Here is a 23,885-nt window from a genome sequence, read left to right as displayed (position 1 = left end):
AGCGAAACCCCATCTCAAAAAAAAAAAAAAAAAAAAAAAAAAATCCCAATGGTAGAAGTAATATAAAAAGCTAAGAAGAGGGTCAGATTCCAGAACTAAAGTAGGGCTCTCTGATTCACTGATGTTGCAGGACGGCTGCTAATCCAGTTACACCGAAAACATCTGGTCATGGTTTGGGGAGCACCACACATCAATTCCCAAGAAACTGATCATGACAGCCCCTGGTTATGGCTACTCTTCGAGACCTAAGCCATGATTTATCAAACAGAAAGTACCAAGACAATTCCTTGTCAGTCTGTACAACCAAATTCTTGTTGTACAGGAGGAATTTTAAACCTCAAAAACTTCTGCCAATTCCTCGTCAATCTGTATAACCCAAGGACCAATACTGAAGAGACCAGAGCTCCCAAGACTTCCTCCATGCCCAGGAGAACTTGAATAAAAGGCGCTTTGTTCCCAAAGAAGATACTAGCCACAATATCACCACAGAAGAAAACATATTGCTAATATTATCATTCTTCCTACTGTTTCTGAACAATATAAACATTTCTCCTTCTTTCTTCCTCCTTTTGGTGAAAAGAATAAAATCAGCAAAAATGAAATATTTTAGGAAAAAATACAATGCCATCAACATTGCCACATCATTTGATAATCTTACCATAAGCCAATGTTTTCCACAGAGGGATTCCCTAGATCCTGTGAAAAAAAAATTTTTTTTTTTTTGAGACTAGGTCTTGCTCTGTTACCCAGGTAGGAATGCAGTGGTGCAATCACAGCGCTGTACAGCCTCAAATTCCCAGGCCAAGGGATCTCCCAGCCTCAGCCTCCCAAGGAACTGGGACCAAGGCATGCATTACACCACACGGAGCTAATTATTTATTTTTATTTATTTATTTTGAGACAGAGTCTTGCTCTATCACTCAGGCTGGAGTGCAGTGATTCAATCTCGGCTCACTGCAGCCTCCACTCTCAGGTTCAAAAGATAATCTTCTGTCTCAGCCTCCCAAGTAGCTGGGACTACAGGCACGTGCCATCACACCCGGCTAATTTTTGTATTTTCAGTAGAGACAGGGTTTCACCATGTTGGTCAGGCTGGTCCCAAACTCCTGACCTCAAGCGATCCGCCTGCCTCAGCCTCCCAAAGGGATGAGATTACAGGCGTGAGCCACCATGCCCAGCCAAACTTTTTTATTTTCGTAGAGACATGATCTCCCTATGTTTCCCAGACTAGTTTCAAACTCCTGGACTCAAGTGATCCTCCAGCCTCAACCCCCCAACATGCCTGGATTACAGATGTAAGCCATGCTGCACCCAGCCCGTGAAAATTTTACACAAATTATGCAGAAATCCTTTTAAACCTCACAAAGCTCTGAATACGTCTTATGTCAACATCCAGATTTAAGAAAATGTACAATATAAGAAAGAACTTTTCTACCTTAAAAATTCAGCTACCATCTGCTAAAAACAACCGCAGCTAAAAAAAAGGAATCAGAGGTCACATCTGTGGGCTGTCATTAGACATATCGCTCTATAATAAATCACTTTTATTAGTTCCTAGCCTTTGCATAAAAAATCTAGACATAATAATACAGTAAAATGTAAGTAATAAAATATTAGCTAAGCAATTAGGTGTCACCAAGTATATACCAGCTACAAACAATAATAAATAGGGGCTGGGTACAGTGGCTCACGCCTGTAATCCCAGCACTTTGGGAAGCCGAGGTAGGTGCATCACCTGAGGTCAGGAGTTCGAGACCAGCCTGGCCAACATGGTGAAACCCTGTCTCTACTAAAAATATTAAAAAGTAGCTGGGTGTGGTGGCACACACCTGTAATCCCAGCTACTTGGGAGTCTGAGGCAGAAGAATCACTTGAACTCAGGAAGCGGAGGTTGCAGTGAGCCAAGATCGTGCCACTGCACTCCAACCTGGGCAACAAGAGTGAAACTCCATCTCAAAAAACAAAAATTAAGGCCAGGCACGGTGGCTCACGCCTATAATCCCAGTACTTTGGGAGGCCGAGGCGAGCGGATAAGCTGAGGTCGGGAGTTTGAGACCTGCCTCACCAAATGGAGAAACCCTGTCTCCAGCAAAAATACAAAATTAGCGTGGTGTGGTGGCGCATGCCTGTAATCCCAGCTACTTGGGAGGCTGAGGCAGGAGAACTGCTTGAGCCGGGGAAGCGGACCGTGTGGTGACCTGAGATGGCGCCATTGCGCTCCAGCCTCAGCAACAAGAGTGAAACTCTGTCTCAAAAAAAAAAATACAAAAATAAAAAAAATACACAGGACTTCAAAATGTTCCATTAAAAAAGTTTGCTTCAGTATTATTTAATAATTCTGGAATACAAAAATGTATTATTTCAAAAGTTTACACTGTCTCACTGATCCTTTCCCAAACGTAACGGTCCCCATTACTACTCTAATAATGTGAATAGAGTCTATGAAGTTGGACCTTTCGAATTCTATATGGCTTCCTAATACTCAAGTGTAGCTTAATACTATAAAAAGTATCGAGAAGTTAAAATTTATAAAAAACAAACAATGGAAATAACCAACGAATTTGTCCACATAAAGCTTCTCCTTTGCTTATGTCTGCTTGCTAAACCTTTACCCAGCCACTCCTCTGAACCTCCAAAATCAAGAATTTTTGTTAAAAAACTGCACTAAGAAGTCCATGTGTGGTGGCTCACACCTGTAATTCCAACATTTTGGGAGGCCGAGGCGGGTGGATCACTTGAGCCCAGAAGTTCAAGACCAGCCTGGCCAACATGGCAAAACCCCATCTCTACTAAAAATTAGCTGGATGTGGTGGCGAATACCTGTAATCTCAGCTACTCAGGAGGCTGAGGCATGAGAATCACTTGAACCTGGGAGGCAGAAGCTACAGTGAGCTGACATTGTGCCACTGCACTCCAGCCCAGGCAACAGAGCAAGACTGTCTAAAAAACAAACAAACAAACAAAAACAGCACTAATAAATTTCAACAAGTATGCCTGGTGAGACCTACTGGCCTCATTCACCAAAAGATAGATAGGCATATACGTTAACCCTTTAGAACAGAGAAATCGAAACTGCAGAGCTATACACAGGACATTTTTCTAGAATGCTAGAAAAGGAAAAATGTCTAAAGCTTCTCTGGGAGTCTACCTAGAACAGTCACCATTCTACCTTCTCTGAGATCTGCCCCCGCCACGAGGAGTGGGACCTTTCAGCTAACTGTGTGTGCACTTCTAGACTCCAACCCTACGTCCATAACTAGTCTCATCAATGATGGAGAACTGAGCCAAGTTCAACTAGTCAAACCTTCCCTCCCAAGAATCTGAAACATGAACACTGTGTTAGCAATCCGTTGGCTACTGGCACTAGAGCCTAAGTTCATATGTGGCTCCAAGAATTAAGTGGCCACTTGCTACCATGAGTTTGTGTTTGTTAAAGGGGGAAAGGTCAGAATGCACAAACACAACCAAAGCAGGACAAAAAGAGACAAGAGAGGACACTGGCCAGCTGGTAGAAAAGTGCTATCTACAAGTACTATGGCTCCTGAAAGCTTCCCAGTTTCTGGTTCACATCCCTCATGAAGTCAACTGCTCTTTGGTTCTTTAGAGTACCCCTGCCTCCAAAGCATTCCTCCTTGTTTCTTGCCAACAAAGAATTATTATGACAATTTAAGACATAAATTCACACCAGGATCAATGCAGAAAGGGTACGTTACTCTTACTGTTCATAAAAGATCTGACAGGCACCAGGGAAGAGGTTTCTACTCACTACTCAAAACCTCAGGAGAAATAATAGGGCAAAAATAACTAAAACCTAAAAGCAGAAATTACCTATTTGCAAAACCCCTCAGGCTTTGTGCTTCCCTTCCACACTTACCTGTTCAAAAATTCTGCTGGTTCACAGCAGGAGATTTGAGCAGACTTTGTTCAGATCCTTTTAACACTGTAAATAATAAAAATATTAATATAAATCACCCAGCAACCTCTTAGGAAACTTTAAAAGCACAATTTTTCATCATGAATATATTCTGCAGAAAATGGCTTCCAAACCTGGTTAAAAGATTAGCTCAGCTGGTGTATTTATAAACTAGATTCCCTAACATCTAAAAGTCTCAGTAGTTCTACAGTGGGAATGAAAACTATGTATTTCTTAACAAAAGTCCCAAGTGATTCTTACGAAGCTGACAAATGAAGACCACCATGGGGTTTCAAGGAAGTGATTATTTGGGGTTTTCATTCAAAACTCCATTATAGGAACTTGGTATTAACTTTTAAAACCTACTGCCAGGCACAGTGGGTCATGCCTGTAATCCTAACACTTTGGGAGGACAAGGCAGGTGATCGATTGAGCCCAGGAGTTCAAGACCAGCCTGGGCAACATGGCAAAACCCCATCTCTACAAAAATTAGCTAGGCATGGGGCGCATGCCTGTAGTCCCAGCTACTCGAGAGGCTGAGGTAGGAGGATCACGTGAGCCCAAGGAGGTCAAAGCTGCAGTGAGCTGCAACTGCACCACTGCATTCAGCGTGGGTGACAGAGTGAGACCCTATCTCAAAAAATATATATCTAACAGAAAAACAAAAGCCGCATCACAGCAATATGCATCCTACACAAATAATCACTGAACCCTCAGAAATATGATTATTGCCAAAATGTCCAGGGAGCAAAGCTCCAAGTGTGCTTTCAGTTGCAAAATCACAACCTGCCTTTAATGCTCTGTTGGGGCAGTATCTTAAAAATTCACAAGTTGGTGATATTCCAAGCGACAAGGAGTGAACTTTAGTATCTTCAAGTAGTTTCTCAGCTAAAATCAAATGATACCTTATTGCTATACAAAGTCAAAGAACAATAATTAATAATTAAAGTTGACAATTCCATTAACTACAGGAAAGCAACTAGGTAGAGAGAGAGAGAGACAGAGATTTTTTCTTTTTTTTTTTTTTTTTTTGAGACAGACTCTCGCTCTGTTGCCCAGGCTGGAGTGCAGTGGCACAATCTCAGCTCACTGCAACTTCCACCTCCCAGGTTCAAGCGAGTCTCCTGCCTCAGCCTCCTGAGTAGCTGGGATTACAAGTGTGCACCACCATGCCTGGCTAATTTTTGTATTTTTAGTAGACACAGGGTTTCGCCATGTTGGCCAGGCTGGTCTCGAACTCCTGACATTGAGTGATCCGCCCACCTTGACCTCCCAGAGTGCTGGGATTATAGGCATGAGCCACTGCACCTAGCCAATTATTTTCAAAATGCGGTCTTGCTTTGTTCCCTCAGCTGGAGTGTAGTGGTACAATCAGAGCTCACTGTAGCCTTGACCTCCTGGGCTCAAGCAATCCTCCAGCCTCAGCCTCCTGAGTAGCTGGGACTGTAAGCGTGCACCACCATACTCAGCTAATTTTTAAAAAATTTTTTTTTAGAGATGGGGGTCTCTCTATGTTGCCCTGGCAGGTCTCAAACGCCTGGGCTCAAGTGATCTTCCTACCTCAGCCTCCCAAAGTGCTGGGATTATAGGTGTGAACTACTGCACCCAGCCATAGAAGAGTTTATTATCCACTTCTCCTTCCCTTTCTTCCTGCCCTTAAAAAATTACACAATTCAGTGGGTAAAGTTATATGACCTTTGGAAATTATAACATGGCTACTTTTTTTGCAAAATTAAATCAGAGGTGGATGTGACTTTTTCAAATTGCATTCTTGGTGGGGCACAGTGGCCCATGCCTATAATCTCAACACTTTGGGAGACTGAAGCAGGAGTATTACTTTAGCCAGAAGTTTAAGACCAACCTAGGCAACACAGTGAGACCCCATCTCTACAAAAAATATTGGCCAGATATGGTGGCATGGAACTGTAATCTCAGCCACTTAGGAAGTTGAGGTAGGAGAAACGCTTGAGAGCCTGGGAGGTTGAGGTTACAGTGGGCAGTGATTGCACCGCTGCGCTCCAGCCTAGGTGACAGAGCAAGACTCTGTCTTATTTGGAGGGTCTTGCTCCATCACCGAGGCTGGAGCGCAGCGGTGCAATCACGGCTCACTGCAACCTCAACCCTCTAAGAGACAGGGTCTTGCTCTATCATAGGCTGTAGTGAGCCGAGATTAGGCCGTTGCACTGCAGCCTGGGCAACAAAGTGAGATTCCATCTCAAATAATAATAATTAAGGTAACGAAACCCCATAGTTAATAAGAAAATAGAAAATTGTGTTCTTCATTTACTTAAAATAGGGAAGTATGTAATACTTTGAAATATTTTTATAAAATGAAGTTTGGTCAATTAAGAGAAAATTCTTTGTTTTTTCAAACGTCTCTCCTCTTTCAACCTCACACAAAACTATAGGCAATTCAATAAACGTATCACTTTACATTCCTACATAATTAATTTAGTATATTTCTCATTCATCTGAGAGCATGAATAAAAGGTAAAAACAATATTTGGTCAAGAAACACTGCAATGCTAACTATTAGCAAGTTTATACATGAAATAAAAATCTCTAGTTTTAAAGAGATGTAATTTTTCAAAGCATTAAAAACCAATGGAAACTCTAGAACTTTTTAACCTTATTTTAAACTTCTATTTCTTTCTTTTTCATTTTATATATTTTTCCTTTTATTCTTAAATACTCTCCCATGCAAAAACCATAGGACTTTATCACCATAAAACCCTAGTGGGAGTCAAGCAGTGAAAAAAAGCTTGAGTTCAGACTTTTACAACAATGACCAAACAATATGTCATGGTAATTTAAACTGAAGGAAAATGGACATTTAACTTGCCTCTAAGAGACCTGGGTTAACACCAACATAGGCTGTAGATTCAACCTAATGAGACTGGTCCCACTATAATCTATAAGAAATAGAATAAAACAGAAAGTATGGAAAATTTAATTAGCAGAGGCTAATGGAGAATTGCAAACAAAGTCAGAATTTGAAAATGGCACAAGTCAAAGATCCTATAGAAGGGCAATCATAAAAGCGACAGTAGTAATCTTTTTAACCAAAAAGGTTCTCCCAGATAGCAATCACTATCAACAGTTTCATCTTCCAACGTGAAGGTCAACAAAAAGAGAATAGACATATGGAGTATTAAAATGCAGAGTCATGAAAACAAATGAGCTGATACGACATCAAAGACATTATAATTTGGAAATGTCATTTCAAAAACACAACAGAAAAACAAGAGGGAGAAAGGCAATTAGTTAAAACACTACCTCATCACTACCATCACTATGCCTCCCTTTTAGACAAGGAGTTGCATTCACACACTGACCTTGTAATTCCCATCTTCTCATGATTTTGAGGCAAACCTACTCCAAAGTGTTTTTCACATGTGCATCTCACCAGCAAAAGCATTTCAAACCCAAAATATTAAAATTCCTCAGCTGAACTAAAATGACGAGGACATTTATGAAAGCTCAGTAAAAAGAATATAGAGATAAGCTGGAAGGAAATCAGAAAATGTTTTTTGCAAAAAAAAAAATGTCTATTAAGTATCAGATTAGGGAACTAGTCTGAAAGGTAAAAGTGGAGGAATAAAAAACTCAGCACACAAAGTTCTACACGTGTAAAATGTAAAGGATATGCACACGAATTAGAGGAAGAGTCTCTGGGCTGGATAGCACAGTATTAAGGGAAATTCTTTACTAACCAGATTAAGGATAATTTGAGTTAATACACTGTTTCCACCTTTCTTCCTGGTTATGTTCCTTAATCATATGTCTAAATGTCAACGGAAAATTTCTCATTTCCCTACATTTGCAAATATCCTGAAATTTCCAAAGATATCCCTTCTTGTAAAGCAATTGCTTTTGAAAAGCACTTTCAAGCAGTTTATCACCAATCTCATTTTAAAACGTTTACTTTTGAGAAAGAATTAATTTCCTGAAATATTTGAGCATCCTAAATTTTTCCAAATTAGGGGATGGGGAGGGGAATTACGTACGGGAAGGGGGTTGCATAGGCTGACTGCTGGCCCAAATCTCCAGAATCTGATATCCCTTTCCAAGAATCACAAGAGGTAAGAAAAAAGAATTCAGGAGAGCAAATAATCCATCTCATCTTAGTACCAAAGAGGTAAGTACACACATCTCCCACCAGTCTCCCTCTCACCCTTGCCTCTCGGCCTAGGCTAGCCTCCATGCTTTTCCCAGTCTACTCCTGAGTCGCTCCCAACTAAGTTTTTGTCTCTGGGTCTTCGCTCTTGCTACTCCCTAGCCTAGAGCACTTTTACCCCAGTAAAGCTAAAGAAACAGCACCTTCACCTCTGTTGGGTTTTTCCTCCAGTGTTAGCTTCTCCATGAGGCCTTCTCCGGACACTTAAAATTAACCCCTCCCCAAATCCCTATTATTCTATCTCCCTGACTCATTTTTTTTCCTTCACATCGCTTACCACTACATCATGTATTTTACCACTACATCATGTATTTTACCACTACATCATGTATTTTACCTATCTGTCTAGAAATGAATTCCATACAGACAGGAATTGTTTGGTCTGTTTTGCTCTCAGCACATAACGGTGTAGTAAGTACTCAATAGGGTATCTGTCAAATAAACGCATGTATGAATGAATAAACAAATGAATGGAAGCATAGTCCGTTCTCCCTCTCCAGCCTCAAGACTCTCAAATGCTTTGTCAGGTATCAAAAAGGCATGAAGCCTTCTCCTTTCTGGTGAATCACTACCATCACCAGTGTATTCATTGATGTTAAATTTCGAAAGAAACACCATGTGACATTTTTCCAGTTACGTGCCACTTTTAAATACTTTTCTAGTGTCCTCTTCTGATGTCAACATCTGATGTAAAAGCAAAGTACATATTCCAGTTTGAGCACACCAGAAACTGCTATACTAACTAGTAAAACACGTAAAATCATCAATGAATAAGAGAAAGTATTTGTGTTCTAGGCAAAATGGACAAAATTTGTAAGGCCAAAGCTACAAATATTAGAAGGATCAAAATTAAAGTACAGAATGACAAAAATTTTTTTCTAATCTAGGAAGTCATTTGATTCTAAAAAGGAAATACTATATAAGGAAAGAATACCTTCCCCAGACACAACACTGGGAATCAAAACTGCCTTAATTCAAGGTATACAGCACTAGATAGGAAGATGTTCACAGGTTCTGGCCCCATACTCAATTTCTTGCAAGTTAAACTGGAATACTTACCTTTCTTACAGAGAGACTACGTGTGTTTAAGTGCTTTGACTTGCAGGAAAATGAAAATAACAAAATAAAAAACACAGTACTAGATAACTAACTGCAAAACAACGTTATTGCTTCTCGAATACGATGATACACTCCGCTTCTTTCAGGCCCCCATTCCCTGTTCGCTTGATTTATGTTTCAGTCACAAAACAAGTATTCAGAGTGCTTTTGGAAACTGCTGACACTTAAGGTTAATGCCCATTTCAACCTGATGTGAACATTCGGGTCCCCAAGGCTGCCATGGGCTCTACTTTCCCAGCCTCGGTCCCAAGGTTCCGATCATGGTGGCTCCACCTCGCCTCAGGCCTGGTCCAGACCCAGTACTCTCGCCACGGAAGGAGTCTCCTTCGTCCAGATGCTCCGTGGGGAAAGCAGGAGCGCACCTCCCAGGAGCTAGGTGTGGACAGGAGAGCCGGCAGAAGCAGCTGTCTGGCCGCAGCAGCTGTTAGCGGAGCACCCCGAGGCTGGGCGGGTGGCTGGCCCGGAGAAGCAGGCAGAGGAGGGCGAGCCCTCCGGCTCCGAACAAGCCGGCCTGACACTGCCCACCCCACCACCCTCCTGCCTTGTTCGGCTCCCCTCGCAATGCCAAGAGGCCCTGGCCAAGGGGCTCCTCGGATCCCTGCGGCCGTGACGCGCCAGGGCCCTCAGCGCCCTCAGCGCCCCTCGCCCGAGAGGAGGCTCTCTCCGGCCCTGCACCTGACCTGTCCCGTCGCCTGACGGCCCAAGCCGGCCGGAGCGGCCTGTGGGTGTCCATGCGGCCAGGCCGGCTCAAGCAGGAGAGGCAGGGACACGAGGGCGGACCGGAGGCACAGACGGCCCGGGACGAGGCGGCGGGGCCAGGGCGCAGAGCAGAGCCGAGCAGGGTAGCGACACGGAATGGCTCGTTACCTGCGGTCCGGGACACGGAGTCTCAGAACCCAAGTCAGTCCTCAGCCTCAACAACACAAGATGGCCGACACGTCGCCACGTACGTCACGTGACCGCGCGCTCGCTCCGCCACGCCCCCTGCTCCGCCCCCGCCCCTTCCCGCTTCCCTCCCCACTCTCCAGTCTCCCACGACATCCTTCCTTTCCACCGCCACCCGCCCCTCTGCCCAGACACGCCCCTGCCCGAGACCCGGATGAAAGGTTGGAAGAGGGCGGGGTCGCGGCAATGCGCAGGCGCCTGTTGACCCTTTGGCAGCATTTGGGTACCTGCCCTTGAGTTGAGTGGACTTGGTGCCCAGAGTTGGGCCCGGACCAGGCACCCTGTGACTCACTGTCCTGTATGCCCAGAGCCCTTTTGCAGTTCAAAAGCCTCTGCATCACCTACGGACTGGTTTTTCAAATTAGAACTTTTCCACAGCTTTCAGTCCGGCATTTTCCTTCCCAGTTGCCATCCTAGAGCGAATGGGAAAGCCGCAAAAGCTGAAATTCAAACCAGCTTCTCTACTTGTTAACAGTTCTGGTAGAACTGGGAATTCATTCCAGAGCGTTGTACTGGGACAGCTGGGAAGGACTTGAGCGCTCTGATTCCTTCCTAGGACATCTGAGGCTATAGCCCTTTTACCTAGAGATGAACTGTTTTGGAATGGACAGATAAAATATAAGACACCCAGCAATATTTGGGGCACACACTGAAAAACTGTTCGTTGTTTTTCTGAAATTCGAATTTAACTGGGCGTCCTGTGTTTGCTAAATCTAGCAACTCTATCCTTAGGCATCCCATTCTTGCCTGTGTCTCCAACTTCTTCCTTCCTACAGGATCCGTCCTGTAAGTTTTAAAGATTACTTTTGTCTCCCGTCTTAAAATGGAATGTTAAAAACTCCAATTCTCAGGCCGGGCGCGGTGGTTCACGCCTGTAATCCCAGCACTTTGGGAGACCTAGGCGGGCGGATCACGAGGTCAGGAGATCGAGACCAGACCATCCTGGCTAACACGGTGAAACCCCGTCTCTACTGAAAATGCAACAACAACAACAAAAAATTAGCTGGGTGTGGCGGCACGCGTCTGCAGTCCCAGGAGAATCGCTTGAACCGGGGAGGCAGAGGTTGCAGTGAGCCGAGATCACGCCACTGCACTCCAGCCTGGCAACAGAGCAAGACTCCGTCTAAAACAAAAACAAAAACCTCAAATTCTCGGCCGGGCATGGTGGCTCACGCCTGTAATCCCAGCACTTTCGGAGGCCGATGCGGGCAGATCACCTGAGGTCGGGAGTTGGAGACCAACCTGACCAACATGGAGAAACCCCGTCTCTACGAAAAATACAAAATTAGCCTGGCATGGTGGTGCATGCCTGTAATCCCAGCTACCCGGGTGGTTTAGGCAGGAGAATCGCTTGAACCCCGGAGGCGGAGATTGCGGTGAGCAGAGACCATGCCATTGCACTCCAGCCTGGGCAACAAGAGTGAAAATTCGTCTCAAAACAAAACAAAACAAAAAAAACTCCAATTCTCCCTCCTGCGACCCTGTTCCCTTTCAAAGCCAGGTTGCACCAAAGAATTGTTTATATGCACTTTCTCCATTTCCACACCTGGCACGCAATCATCAACCACTCCTAGGTGGCTTCTGTCCTTTCCTATCTGCCTGTTGCTTGCCCTAAGAACACCCCATCCTACAGGTTGATAACTGGAGTCTTTCAGTCCTCATCTTGACTTCGTGTTTCCCTGTCTTCAGTATGATTGACCACTTCCTACTTTATGAAACACTTTCTTTGTTTTGTTTTGTTTTGTTTTGTTTTGAGACGGAATTTCGCTCTTGTTGCCCAGGCTAGAGTGCAATGGCGCGATCTCTGCTCACTGCAACCTCCGCCTCCCAGGTTCAAGCAATTCTCCTGCCTCAGCCTCTTGAGCAGCTGGGATTACAGGCATGCGCCACCACGCCCGACTAATTTCGTATTTTTGGTAGAGACAGGGTTTCTCCATGTTGGTCAGGCTGGTCTTGAACTCCCGACCTCAGGTGATCCTCCCACCTCGGCCTCCCGAAGTGCTGGGATTACAGGCATGAGCCACCGCACCCGGCGTTCTGAAACACTTTCTTCCCTTGACTTTTATACCCTTACTGTTCAAAGTGGTACAGTAGCATCAACATCATGTGGAGACTTGTTAGAAATACAGAAATTTAAAGGAGCCCTTAACAATCCCATTCTGCAGAATTCTACCCCAATAGCGTGGGAAAACAGAGAGAGATCCCATTTCTAAAAAATAAAAATAAAAAATAATTAGCCAGGCGTGGTGGCATGCACCTGTAGTCCTAGCTACTTGGGAGGCTGAGGATCACCAGCCCAGGAATACAAGGCTGCAGTGAGCTATAATTGTGCCACTGCACTCCAGCCTGGACAAGACCCTGTCTCTAAAACAAACAATCAAAAGAACTCTACCCCATCATCCATGTTGTTCTCCTCTCCTTGATCTTCCCTCTGAACTAAGTCGTCCAAACAGGCCCATGTCAGAAGATTCGTGAGCAAGACATTGTTTCAGCCTTTGCGCATGCTGTTCCATCCTGTTGCAATGCCATTCCCAACACCTACCCCACTTCTCCCCAACCTGCAACTCCTGCCAGTCCGTGTGTTACTGCCTCTGTGCCTCCATTAGACCAAAGAGTTTACCCCTTGAGCTGTTATTTTTAAGGAAAAAAGTAATACTAATACTTGTTATGTGCTGACCACCTCATTAAATGCTTTCCTTGCACTGTCTCTTGTGATCCTAGTAAGAGAGCTATGGAGCGATCCAACAAGGCTTCTGAGAGAAGTGCTTACCGTCTCCGAATCTCAACCAGGATTTCCAAGCCCAGGCTGGCTGATTGCAGAGCCCATGTCCCTAACCAACTTGTCATGCGATCTGTACATTGCCTATGTGTATATTATTTTAAATTAAGGTATAATTTGCACACAGTAAAATTTAGCATTTTTACTGCACAATTCTGCAATTTGAGACAAATATATACAGGTGGCCAGGCATGATGGCTTACACCTGTAATACCAGCACTTTGGGAGGCTGAGACAGTTGAATCACCTGAGTTCAGGAGTTCAAGACCAGCCTGGCCAACATGGAGAAACCCCATCTCTGCTAAAAATATCAAAAAACAGTAGCTGGGCGTGGTAATGTAGATCTGTAGTCCCAGCTAGTCGGGAGGCTGAGGTGGGAGGATCACTTGAGCCTGGGAAGCAGAGGTTGCAGTGAACCTAGATTGTGTGCCACCACACTCCAGCCTGGGTGACAGAGTGAGACCCTGTCTAAAAAAAAGGCTGAAAAAAATCCCTGCTTTTAACCATTGTGCGTGCTGCGTTATTCCATCCAGCAACCTCTGCAGCTGATATTACCCTGACACACAGTAAATGCTCAACAAACACCAATAAAACCCAATCGATTCTTGATTATCTACTCTTTAGGAAGGGGGCTTTTCTTTTCTCTTCTCCTTTTAGTAACTGTCTTTCCAGTGTTTCACTAAATAGTGGTATTAAATTACAACTGTAGACTGATGCATACTTTTGTCAGGGATAATAAAGTTTTAGCTATAGTGCGTCATTGATAGAAACAGAAGTTGAGAATAATAGATCATTTGAGGATGGTAGGAAGGTAAGGAGTTTAATCCAAAACAAGTTTAACTTGTCATAAGCACATAGCTGGGCGTGGTGGCTCACACCTGTAATCCTAGCACTTTGGGAGGCTGAGACAGGAGGATTGCTTGAGCCTGGGAGATCAGGGCTGCAGTGAGCTGGGATCACACTACTGCACTCCACCCTGGGCAGCACAGCAAGATCCTGTCTCAAAAAAAAAAAAAGACAGCAAGATCCTGACTCAAAAAAAAATCACCTGTAACATTGTATTTTTCTAAAGATGGCTGCAAGAATATCTTCCATTTGACATACTTCTCTAGCACCTTCGCTATCCTTTCTAGAGGTAAAGTCTAATTCCCAGTCCCTTGGACACTATCACCAATAGAAAGTGGTAGAAGTAAAATGACTTGACTTCAGTGCTAGATCATAAGAGGTGATATGCCTTCCACCTTGCTTCCTGAAACAGTCTTGTTTGAAGCAAAAACAGTTTGGCAGTCCCTGAAGCTGCCTGAAGCACAAACCACACGGAGAGGTCCACGTTGTTGTCCCATCAATAGCCCCAACTGAGGTCCCAGCTGACAGCATCAACAACCAGACGTCTGAGTGAAAAATCTCACCAGATGATCCCAGCCCTGAGCTGTCTAGTCACACCCAGACGTCAAAGCCTAAGACATCAAGAAGCAGGGACAAGTATCCTTACTGTGCCTTCTCTGAATTCCTGATCCACCAAAACCGTGAGCATCATAAAATGGGTGTTATAAGCCACTATGTTTTGGGGTAATTTGTTCACAGCAACAGTAGCTGGAACATCACTGTTATGGATTGAACTGTGTTCCCCATGCTTGGTGCAGATTCTTGCACCTGTAATGCCAGCTACTTGAAAGGCTGAGGCAGGAGATTGCTTGAGACTGGGAGTTCACGACCAGTGTGGGCAACATAGTTAGACCTCATCTCTTAAAAAAAAAAACAAAAAAAACAAAAAAAAACAAAGTGTTTTTAGGCCAGGTGCAGTGGCTCACACCTATAATCCCAGCACTTAGAGAGGCCAAGGTAGGTGGATCACTTGAGGCCAGGAGTTTAAGACCAGCCTGGCCAACATGGAGAAACCCCGTCTCTACTAAAAATACAAAAATTAGCCAGGCATGGTGGTGTGTGCCTGTAATGCCAGCTACTTGGGGGCTGAGACGTGAGAATCTCTTGAACCTGGGAGGTGAAGGTTGCAGTGAGCCGAGATTGTGCCACTGCACTCCAGCCTGGACAACAGAACAAGACTATCTCTAAATAAATAAAGCGAATGTTTTTAAATTGGCCGGGTATGGTGGCACACACCTGTAGTTTCAGCTGCTTGGGAGGCTGAGGTGGAAGGATCTTTTGAATCCTGGAGTTTCATGCGGTAGTGAGCTATGATTATGCCACTGTACTCCAGCTTAGGTGGAAAAAAAAAAAAAAAAGGTAATTGTACCAGAGAACTGAACAAACAAGAAAGGCTATGCAGACAATAACTATGAAAAGAAACCCATTTTTATGTTAGAAAAACATTTTTATTATAAACGTAATTGCATATTTTTAATTCTGTTCTCATTTCCAACCTCTGAATGTACAAGACATCAAATCATTTTTTAAAAAAACCTTGTAATACAATAAATGTATCCTTTCAACTAATGTCCCATGATGCATCCCAAAATGTTATTCATTTTTATCTGAGAATTTTCCATCTTTAGGGTTTCATATTTCTGCTATCCCAGAGGGTTCCCACTTGCACATTCAACTGCTCTTCTTGTTTTCTTTGTAGTCAGACATTCCCCTCTCTTTTTAATTTATTTTTAATTTATTAATTTATTTATATTTGAGACAGAGTCTCACTCTGTTGCCCAGGCTGGAGTGCAGTGGCATAATCTTGTCTCACTGCAACCTCCGCCTCCAGGGTTCAAGCAATTCTCCTGCCATGGCTTCCCTAGCAGCTGAGATTACAGGTGTGTGCCACCATGCCTGGCTAATTTTTGTATTTTTAGTAGAGACAGAGTTTCACCATGTTGGCCAGGCTGGTCTCGAACTCTTGATCTCAGGTGATTCACCCACCTCGGCCTCCCAAACTGTTGGGTTTATACACATGAGCAACCACACCCAGCCCCCTGTCTTTTTTATTAACTGTTATTAACAATTGAGGTGCTGGTGGTGGTGGTGGTAGTAGTAGTCATTGTAGTACTAAAGCAATACATGTTTATGGTTTCATAGTTTTTAGAATTCAAACACATATAAAGGAAAAAATTTAAATCCTTCCCCCCGTAAGACCTATCTAGGACCCTCAGGTTCTTCTTCCATCAATTTCTTGTGTGGTCTCCCCAAAAATGTTGCTTGCATTAACAAGTATGGCATTCTCCAGCCGGGTGCGGTGGCTCACGCCTGTAATCCCAGTACTCTGGGAGATCGAGGCGGGTGACTCACCTGAGGTCAGGAGTTCAAGACCAGTCTGATCAATATGATGAAACCCCGTCTCTACTGAAATTACAAAAATTAGCTACGTGTGGTAGCGAGCGCCTGTAGTCCCAGCTATTTGGGAGGCTGAGGCAGGAGAATCACTTGAACCCGGGAGGTAGAGGTTGAGGTGAACCAAGATCATGCCACTGCACTCCAACCTGGGCAACAGAGCGAAAAAAGAAAAAAAAAAGGCCCGATGCAGTGGCTCACGCCTGCACTTCGTGAGGCTGAGGCGGATGGATCACCTGAGGTCGGGAGTTCAAGACCAGCCTGACCAACATGGAGAAACTCTATCTCTACTAAAAAGAAAAAAAAAGAAAAAAAACCTAGCCGGGCATGGTGGCACATGCCTGTAATCCCAGATACTCAAGAGGCTGAGGCAGGAGAATCGCTTGAACCCAGGAGGCGGAGGTTGTGGTGAGCCGAGATTATGCCACTGCACTCCAGCCTGGGCAACGAGAGCAAAACTCCGTCTCAAACAAACAAAACAAGTATGGCATTTTCCTTCATTCTCAGTACCACTAAGTGCTGGAGATTCAATGGCTACTCCCAAATCCACCTGATCACCCACCTTATAAAGCTTACAGTCCACTTGGGTAGAGACAGAGTGATAAGATTTGGTTCTGTGTCGCCACTCAAATCTCATGTTGAATTGTAATTTCTAATATTGGAGGAGGGCCTGGTAGGAGGTGATTGAATCATGGAGGCAGACTTCCACCTTGCTGTTCTCATGATAGAGTCCTCAGGAGACCTGGTTGTTTGAAAGTGTGTAGCACTTCCTGCTTTGTGCTGGCATCCCCTTCACCTTCTTCCATGATTGTAAGTTTCCTAAGGCCTGCCCCAGCCATGACTCCTGTACAGCCTGTGGAACCATGAGCCAATTAAACCTCTTTTCTTCATAACTTACTCAGTCTCAGGTAGTTCTTTATAGCAATATGAGAATGGACTAATACACATGACTTTATTCCTCCCAATGAAAAAACAAAACAAAACAGAACACCTGAGCATTACTGTGCATGCTGTTCTGCTCCTGGCCTGTTTCCAAGAAACAAGATGTCTTGGTGGCATCCATGTTTTTTCAGTGGCTGCCTATCAGTGCACGCTTACGTGGATGTATCTAATATACTGAACCGATCCCCTGCTGATGGATATGCTGATTGTTTCCAGCATTTTTGCTATTACAAACAACACTGTAATGAGTATTCCCTTAAATACATCCTTGTTCATTTTTATACTTACCTATAGGATACATTTCTGGGCCAAAGCTCATGAGTATCTCTGCAGTGGACACCTGCCGTTCTTTATGACAGTTCTGCTGAACTAAGATAGTGAATTACTTTCAGTTGAAATACTGAAATTCTTTCCCATGTTTGTGGAAAATGAGAATCTTGGTGGCTGGCAGAGCTTGCCTCCCCTTACAGAACACAAAAAGCCCAGATACTCTCCTGTCCCACTCCTGACATGTGGGCATGTGACTAGGCTCAGACTCAGATTCTGATGTGGAGTAAATAACCTGAAGAAGCAGGACACCACAGCACGCTTGTCAGCCAGGGCAGCAACTGGTTCCCATGGTGTGCTTTTGGCTGCTGTCCCAGCCTCCTGGCCTCCTGCCTGCTTCCTTAGCCTGCACCCCCCAGCCCTGCTGGTGATTCTGGGGACTCCTCCTTGTCTTTTCAATCAATTCCTTTTCTGCTTAAATCAGTCTGGTTTAGATTCTGTTACTTGCAATTAAGAACTCTGGCTGATTCCAAAGTAGCCAGCCTCTAAGATGACTCCCAATGACTTTTGCCAATAGGGCTGACCTATGTGACTAGTAGAATAGCGGAGTGTGATTCAGGAAGCTAGGTCTTAAAAGGCTTGCCCTTTACTCTCTCATATCACTTGCTCTGGGGGAAGCCAGCTGCCATGCTGTGAGGACACTCAAGCAGCCTCATGGAGAGGTTCACATGGCAGGCAACTGAGGCCTCCTGCCAATAGCCAGCATCAATCACAGGAGTAAGTTGTGTTGGAAGCAGGTCCCCCAGTCTCAGTCAAGCCTTCAGATGACTGTAGTCCCAGCTGGCATTTTGCTGCAGCCTCATGAGAGACCCTGAGCCCAAACCAACTACCCAGTCAAATTGCTTCTAAATTCCTGGCCCTCAGAAACTGTGTGAGATAATAAATATTAATCATTGTTTTAAGCCACTAAGTCACAATGTGATTTGTTAACATAAACATAAATAATACAAATACAATTTTTAATTTTAACAGTCTACCAAATTGCCCTTCAAAAGGTAACAGCTAGCCAAGCATGGTGGCCTGTGCCTATAGTTCCAGCTAGTTGGGAGGCTGAAGTGGGAGGATCGCTTGAGTCCCGGAATTTGAGGCTGCAGTGAGCTATGATCACGTCACTGCACTCCAGTCTGAGTGACAGAGCAAGATTCTGTCTCTACAAAAATAAAAATAAGTAAAAAACCAACAAGGCAACAGCTTTAACTTGATTGACTCTGTAAAGAAAAATAGAGGCCAGGTGCAGTGGCTCAAACCTGTAATCCCAGCACTTTGGGAGGCCAAAGTGGGTGGATTGCTTGAGCTCAGGAGTTCGAGACCAGGCTGGCCAACATGATAAAACCCCTTCTCTACCAAAAATGCAAAAAGTAACTGGACATGGTGGCATGCGCCTGTAGTTCCAGTTGTTCAGGAGGCTGAAGCATGAGAATCGCTTGCGCCTGGGAGATGAAGGTTGCAGTGAGCTGAGATCGTGCCACTGCGCTCCAACCTAGGTGACAGAGCGAGACCCTGTCTCAAAAAAAGAAAAAGAAAAAATACTACTAATAACAAGATGGCAACAGCAATGTACATGCTCAACACCCCATGGCAGAATGACAAAAGCCACTGGTTTTGGAAAGGAGTGGAGGAAAAAAAATTGACCCCTGCTGAGGTCTCATCTTTAGTGCCTCCCTAAGTTGTAGAATTTTGCTTTGTCACCAGGCTGGAGCGTGGTGGTGTGATCTCAGCTCATTTCAGTCTTGACTTCCCAGGCTCAAGTGATCTTCCTGCCTCAGCCTCCCTTGTAGCTGGGACTACAGGTGCCCACCACGATGCCCGACTAAATTTTTTTGTACTTGTTTGTAGAAATGGGGTTTCGCTGTGTTGGCCAGGCTGGTCTTGAAGTCATGGGCTGAAGCAATCCTCCTGCCTTGGGCTCCCAAAGTGTTGGGATTACAGGCATGAGACACCATGCCCAGCCCTTCTAAATTGTAGAATTCTGAATTGGCTCCTGAGAGCCCCACTGCCATCACAGGACCCAGAAGGCAGCTATGGAATCATCATTCTTGTATAGTACAGTCAGTCCAGGTGGGCAGGGATGTGCCAGCATCTGGCCTTGTGGACAGGCAGACAAGGAGAAATCTGAGTAGCGACAAAGCCACAGCTGTCAGGCCACATTCAGTAACTGGCAGCCGCCAGGAGCATGCAAGTGAGCCGGCAGATGGGCAGAAATTCCCTGGGCTGGTCGGGAAAGGGGTCTCAAAATAACAGAGAACCTGGGTCCATGGGCATCTGCACTTGTAGCCAAGACAGCAGCCAGGACTGAGCACTTCTGGGCTACGCTGGCCTGAGACTCTTGGACCTAACTGTGGAGACTCAGGGCTCAGGAGGAGACAGAGTTACAGTAGTGGAGGAGGGAGGGGAGAGAGGGGACCCATGTGTCCTGAGCACTAAATATATGGCAGGCATGGAATCTGCCAGGTAGGTCATCATCGTGCCCATTTTACAGGTGAGGAAACGGAGGCTCAGTGAGGTTCAGTTACTTGCCTAGTGTTGGATTCCAAATTCCATTACATCACACAGCCTCCAGGGCCTAGGCAAAACTAATTGGTGTGTTGTTTTTCCAATTGCTCAGTCAAAGGAGGGCCCTGGGGAGTGACCTCTCTCTCTTCCAGTGAGAAAGATATTCCCACAAGCTCTGCTCTCTCCACTTTCTTTCTTTTCCTTTTTTTCTTTTCTTTTCTTTTCTTTTCTTTTCTTTTTTTTTTTTTGAGATGGAATTTCGCTCTTATTGCCCAGGCTGGAGTGCAAGTGGCACAATCTCAGCTCACAGCAATCTCCACCTCCTGGGTTCAAGCAATTCCCCTGCCTCAGCCTCCCGAATAGCTGAGATTACAGGCATGCACCACGACTCCCGACTAATTTTGTGTTTTTAGTAGAGACGAGGTTTCTCCATGTTGGTCAGGCTGGTCTCGAACTCCTGACCTCAGGTGATCCGCCCGCCTCAGCCTCCCAAAGTGCTGGGATTACAGGCATGAGCCATCGCACCCGGCCAGTCTCCACTTTCAGAGCTGGCCCCTCAGGCTCTCATGGTGGAGTACTCAGAAGATCTCTGACATCAGTGGTAATGATCCTGCCTTGCCCATCTGTTTGCTCTAACAAACCTGGCATGTCCTTGTAAAACCAACATGCAAGGGTTGCCTGCTACATGCCACGCAGCATGCTGGGCCTATAGCATAGGCAAGGCAAACTTCCTGCCCTGCAAAGAGTTCACAGTCCAAACAGGGAGGCTGAGAAGTAAAAAGAGGGCTACTGCCTCAAGCTGTCAGGATTACAGTAGAGAGAAACTCGGGGGAAATGGGAGCCCTGAGAAGGGACACTTTACCTGGGCTGGGAGCATCAAGGAAGCTTCCTGAAGATAATCTCTGAGCTGAGTCTTTAACAGTGAGAAGTAGCCCACCTGTGGAAGGGAGGGAGGGAGTGCCAGGCAGAGGAAACTGCATATGCAAAAGCCTGGAGGTGTGGAATTTTCTAGGATCGGTTAGGCATTGCACATACCAGGAGTATAGAGTTTGGAAGGAGACAGGACAGGGAGGAGGGACAAGAGATGGAGCTGGAGAGATGAGTTGGGGCCAGATCCCGAAAGTGGGGAATCAAAAATTGAAGGGGAGATGTTAGGAACAGGTTTGCATTTTCTAAGGATTACTCCAGCTGCAAAGTAGACAATCAGGTTATAATGAGGGCAGAGAAACCAGTGAGGAGCCCACGGTAGAGACCCAGGAAGGAACCTATGAAGGTCTGAGCTGTGATCATGGCGCTGGAGACAGAGGGCGGGAGGCACAAGGGAGCAGCCTCTGGGGGACTTTGTGGCCAAGAGGGAGGAATGACATCCTCTCCCTGGCCTTTGTAGTGACATAGTCCAATGTGTCCTGTTTTGTCTGAAGTCCTTTTGTGTTGGATTTTCTATTGCTTGCAATCAAAAGTTTTATTTATTTATTTTTATTTTTATTTTTTGAGACAGTGTCACCCAGGTTGGAATGCAGTGGCGTGATCTTGGCTCACTGCAACCTCTGCCTCCCGGGGTTCAAGGGATTCTCCTGCCTCAGCCTCTCGAGTCGCAGGGACTATAGGCACATGCCACCATGCCCGGTTAATTTTTTTGTATTTTTAGCAGAGATGAGGTTTTGACATGTTGGCCAGGTGGGTCTCAAACTCCTGACCTCAAGTAATCCACCTGCATCAGCCTCCCAAGGTGCTGGGATTACAGGCATGAGTCACTGCACCCAGCCTTATTTGTTTATTTTTATTTTCACAGTCTGTGACAAGCAATCAAGAGTTTTAGTTCCCACGTGGGCCCACTTGTCCAGAAAGGCAAACGGATGCTTCAAGTAATGACACTGCTATCTCCATTCTCTTCCTTCTTTTTAAATTAATAGGCTTTTTTTTTCTTGTCTCCTTCACCATTAGATGTTTATTTATTTATTTATCTTTTTGAGATGGAGTCTCGCTCTGTCATCCAGGCTGGAGTATGGTGGCACGATCTCACCTCACTGCAACCTCCGCCTTCTGGTTTTCAAGCGATTCTCCTGCTTCAGCCTCCCGGGTAGCTGGGATTACAGGCGTGTACCACGACTCCCAGCTAATATTTTGTATTTTTAGTAGAGACAGGGTTTCACTGTGTTGGCCAGGCTGGTCTCGAACTACTGACCTCAGGTGATCCGCCCACCTAGGCCTCCCAAAGTGTTGGGGTTACAGGCATGAACCACACCCACCCTAGACTTTATTTTTTAGAGAAGTTTCAGGTTTACAGAAATATGGAGCCAAAAGTACATGTTCCTATGTACCCCTCTCACTCCAACTCCCCATTCCCTATTATTATGTTATTTTAATGTGATATATTTGTTACAATTGACATGCCCATATTGACGCATTATTAAACTCCATAGTTAATATTAGGACGCATTCCTTTCTTTCCTTTTTGAGACAGGCTCTCAATCAGTCATCCAGGCTGGAGTGCAGTGGCATGATCCTGGCTCACTGCAACCTTCTCCTCCTGGGCTCAAGGCATCCTTCCACCTCAGCCTCCTGAGTAGTTGAGAGCACAGGTGCATGCCACCACACTTGGCCTTTATTTTTCTTTTTGAGACACGGTCTCACTCTGTCACCCAGGTTGGTGTGCAGTGGCACGATCTCGGCTCACTGCAACCTCCACTTCCTGGGCTCAAGCAATCCTCCCACCTCAGCCTCAGTCTCCCAAGTAGCTGGGACCACAGGTGCCTGCCACCACGCCCAGCTAATATTTTTTGAATTTTTGATAGAAATAGGGTTTCACCATATTGCCCTAGCTGGTCTCAAATTCTTGAGCTCAAGCAATCCCCCTGCCTCAGCCTCCCAAAGCGCTGAGCCACCGCTCCCGGCCAAGCTTGGCTTTTTAAAAGTTTTTTGTAGACTCAGGGTACAACTATATTGCCCAGGCTGGTCTCGAACCCCTGAGCTTGAGCAATCTTCCTGCCTCCACTTTCCAAAGTGCTGGGATTTCAGGCATGAGCCACTGCACTTGGCCTAGGGTGCATTCTTTGTGTTGCACGTTCTATAGGTTTTGACAGATGTATGACATTCATCCAGCAGCATCGATAGCATCATGGAGAGTAAGTTTTACTGCCCTAAAAGTCCTCCCCCTCTCCTTGCTGACAACCACTGATCTTTTCACTGTCTTCACACTTTTACCTTTCCCAGGATGTCATACTATAGTTGGTATCAAATAGTATGTAGCCTTTTCAGATTGGCTTTTTTTTTTTTTTTTTGAGATGGGGTCTCACTATGTTGCTTAGGCTGCACTCGAACTCCGAGGCTCCAGTTATCCTTCCTCTTCAGCCGCGAGCAGCTAGAACCATGAACAAGTGCCCCACACCCAGATTAGGACTGGCTTTTCATTTAGCAGTATGCATGTAAGTTTCCTCCCTTCTCATTACTTGATAATTCATTTCTTTCTATTGGTAAATACTTCGCCGCATCACTGAATAATATTCAACTGTGCAGATGTATCATCGTTTATGCACTCACCTATTGAGGAACATTTTGATTGTTTCCAAGTCTATGAAATTAGGAATAAAGCTGCTATAAAGATTCATATGCAGGCCGGCCACAGTGGCCCATGCTTGCAATCCCAGCACTTTGGGAGGCTGAGGCAGGAGGATCACTTGAGCCTAGGAGGTTGAGGCTGCAGTGAGCCATCTTCGCACCACTGCACTCCAGCCTGGGTTACAGTGCTAGACCTTGTCTCAAAAAAATAAAAAAACAAAAGCTTCATGTGCAGGTTTTTGTGTGGACATAAGCACTCATGTAGTCTGAAGAAATAGGAAGGAGTAGGATTGCTGGATCATATGGTAAGAATCTCTACTCCTTTTTCATGTCCGTCCCCTCTGGTAGGGAGA

General features: G+C 45.1%; 1 protein-coding gene across 4 annotated transcripts in view; it reads right to left on the bottom strand.

Moving 5' to 3' along the window:
• GIGYF2 (GRB10 interacting GYF protein 2) overlaps positions 1–10,164 on the bottom strand; it is a 177,152-nt gene extending 166,988 nt beyond the window's left edge. For 2 of the 4 annotated variants that reach the window (XM_011980239.1, XM_011980241.1), the window contains exons 1-3: positions 10,077–10,164; positions 6,756–6,825; positions 3,875–3,940 (exon numbers count right to left, since the gene is read on the bottom strand). The gene's annotated coding sequence lies outside the window, so the exon portion shown is untranslated. The remainder of the gene's footprint in view (positions 1–3,874; positions 3,941–6,755; positions 6,826–10,076) is intronic. The other 2 variants (XM_011980238.1, XM_011980240.1) reach the window with 2 other exon arrangements.
• Positions 10,165–23,885: the final 13,721 nt, after the last annotated feature.

Source organism: Mandrillus leucophaeus, unplaced genomic scaffold (assembly GCF_000951045.1).
Source record: "Mandrillus leucophaeus isolate KB7577 unplaced genomic scaffold, Mleu.le_1.0 Scaffold21, whole genome shotgun sequence".
In the NCBI taxonomy this organism is placed as follows: domain Eukaryota; kingdom Metazoa; phylum Chordata; class Mammalia; order Primates; family Cercopithecidae; genus Mandrillus; species Mandrillus leucophaeus.
Note: the sequence above shows the minus strand (reverse complement) of the source record. Positions and strands in the feature narration are given on the sequence as shown.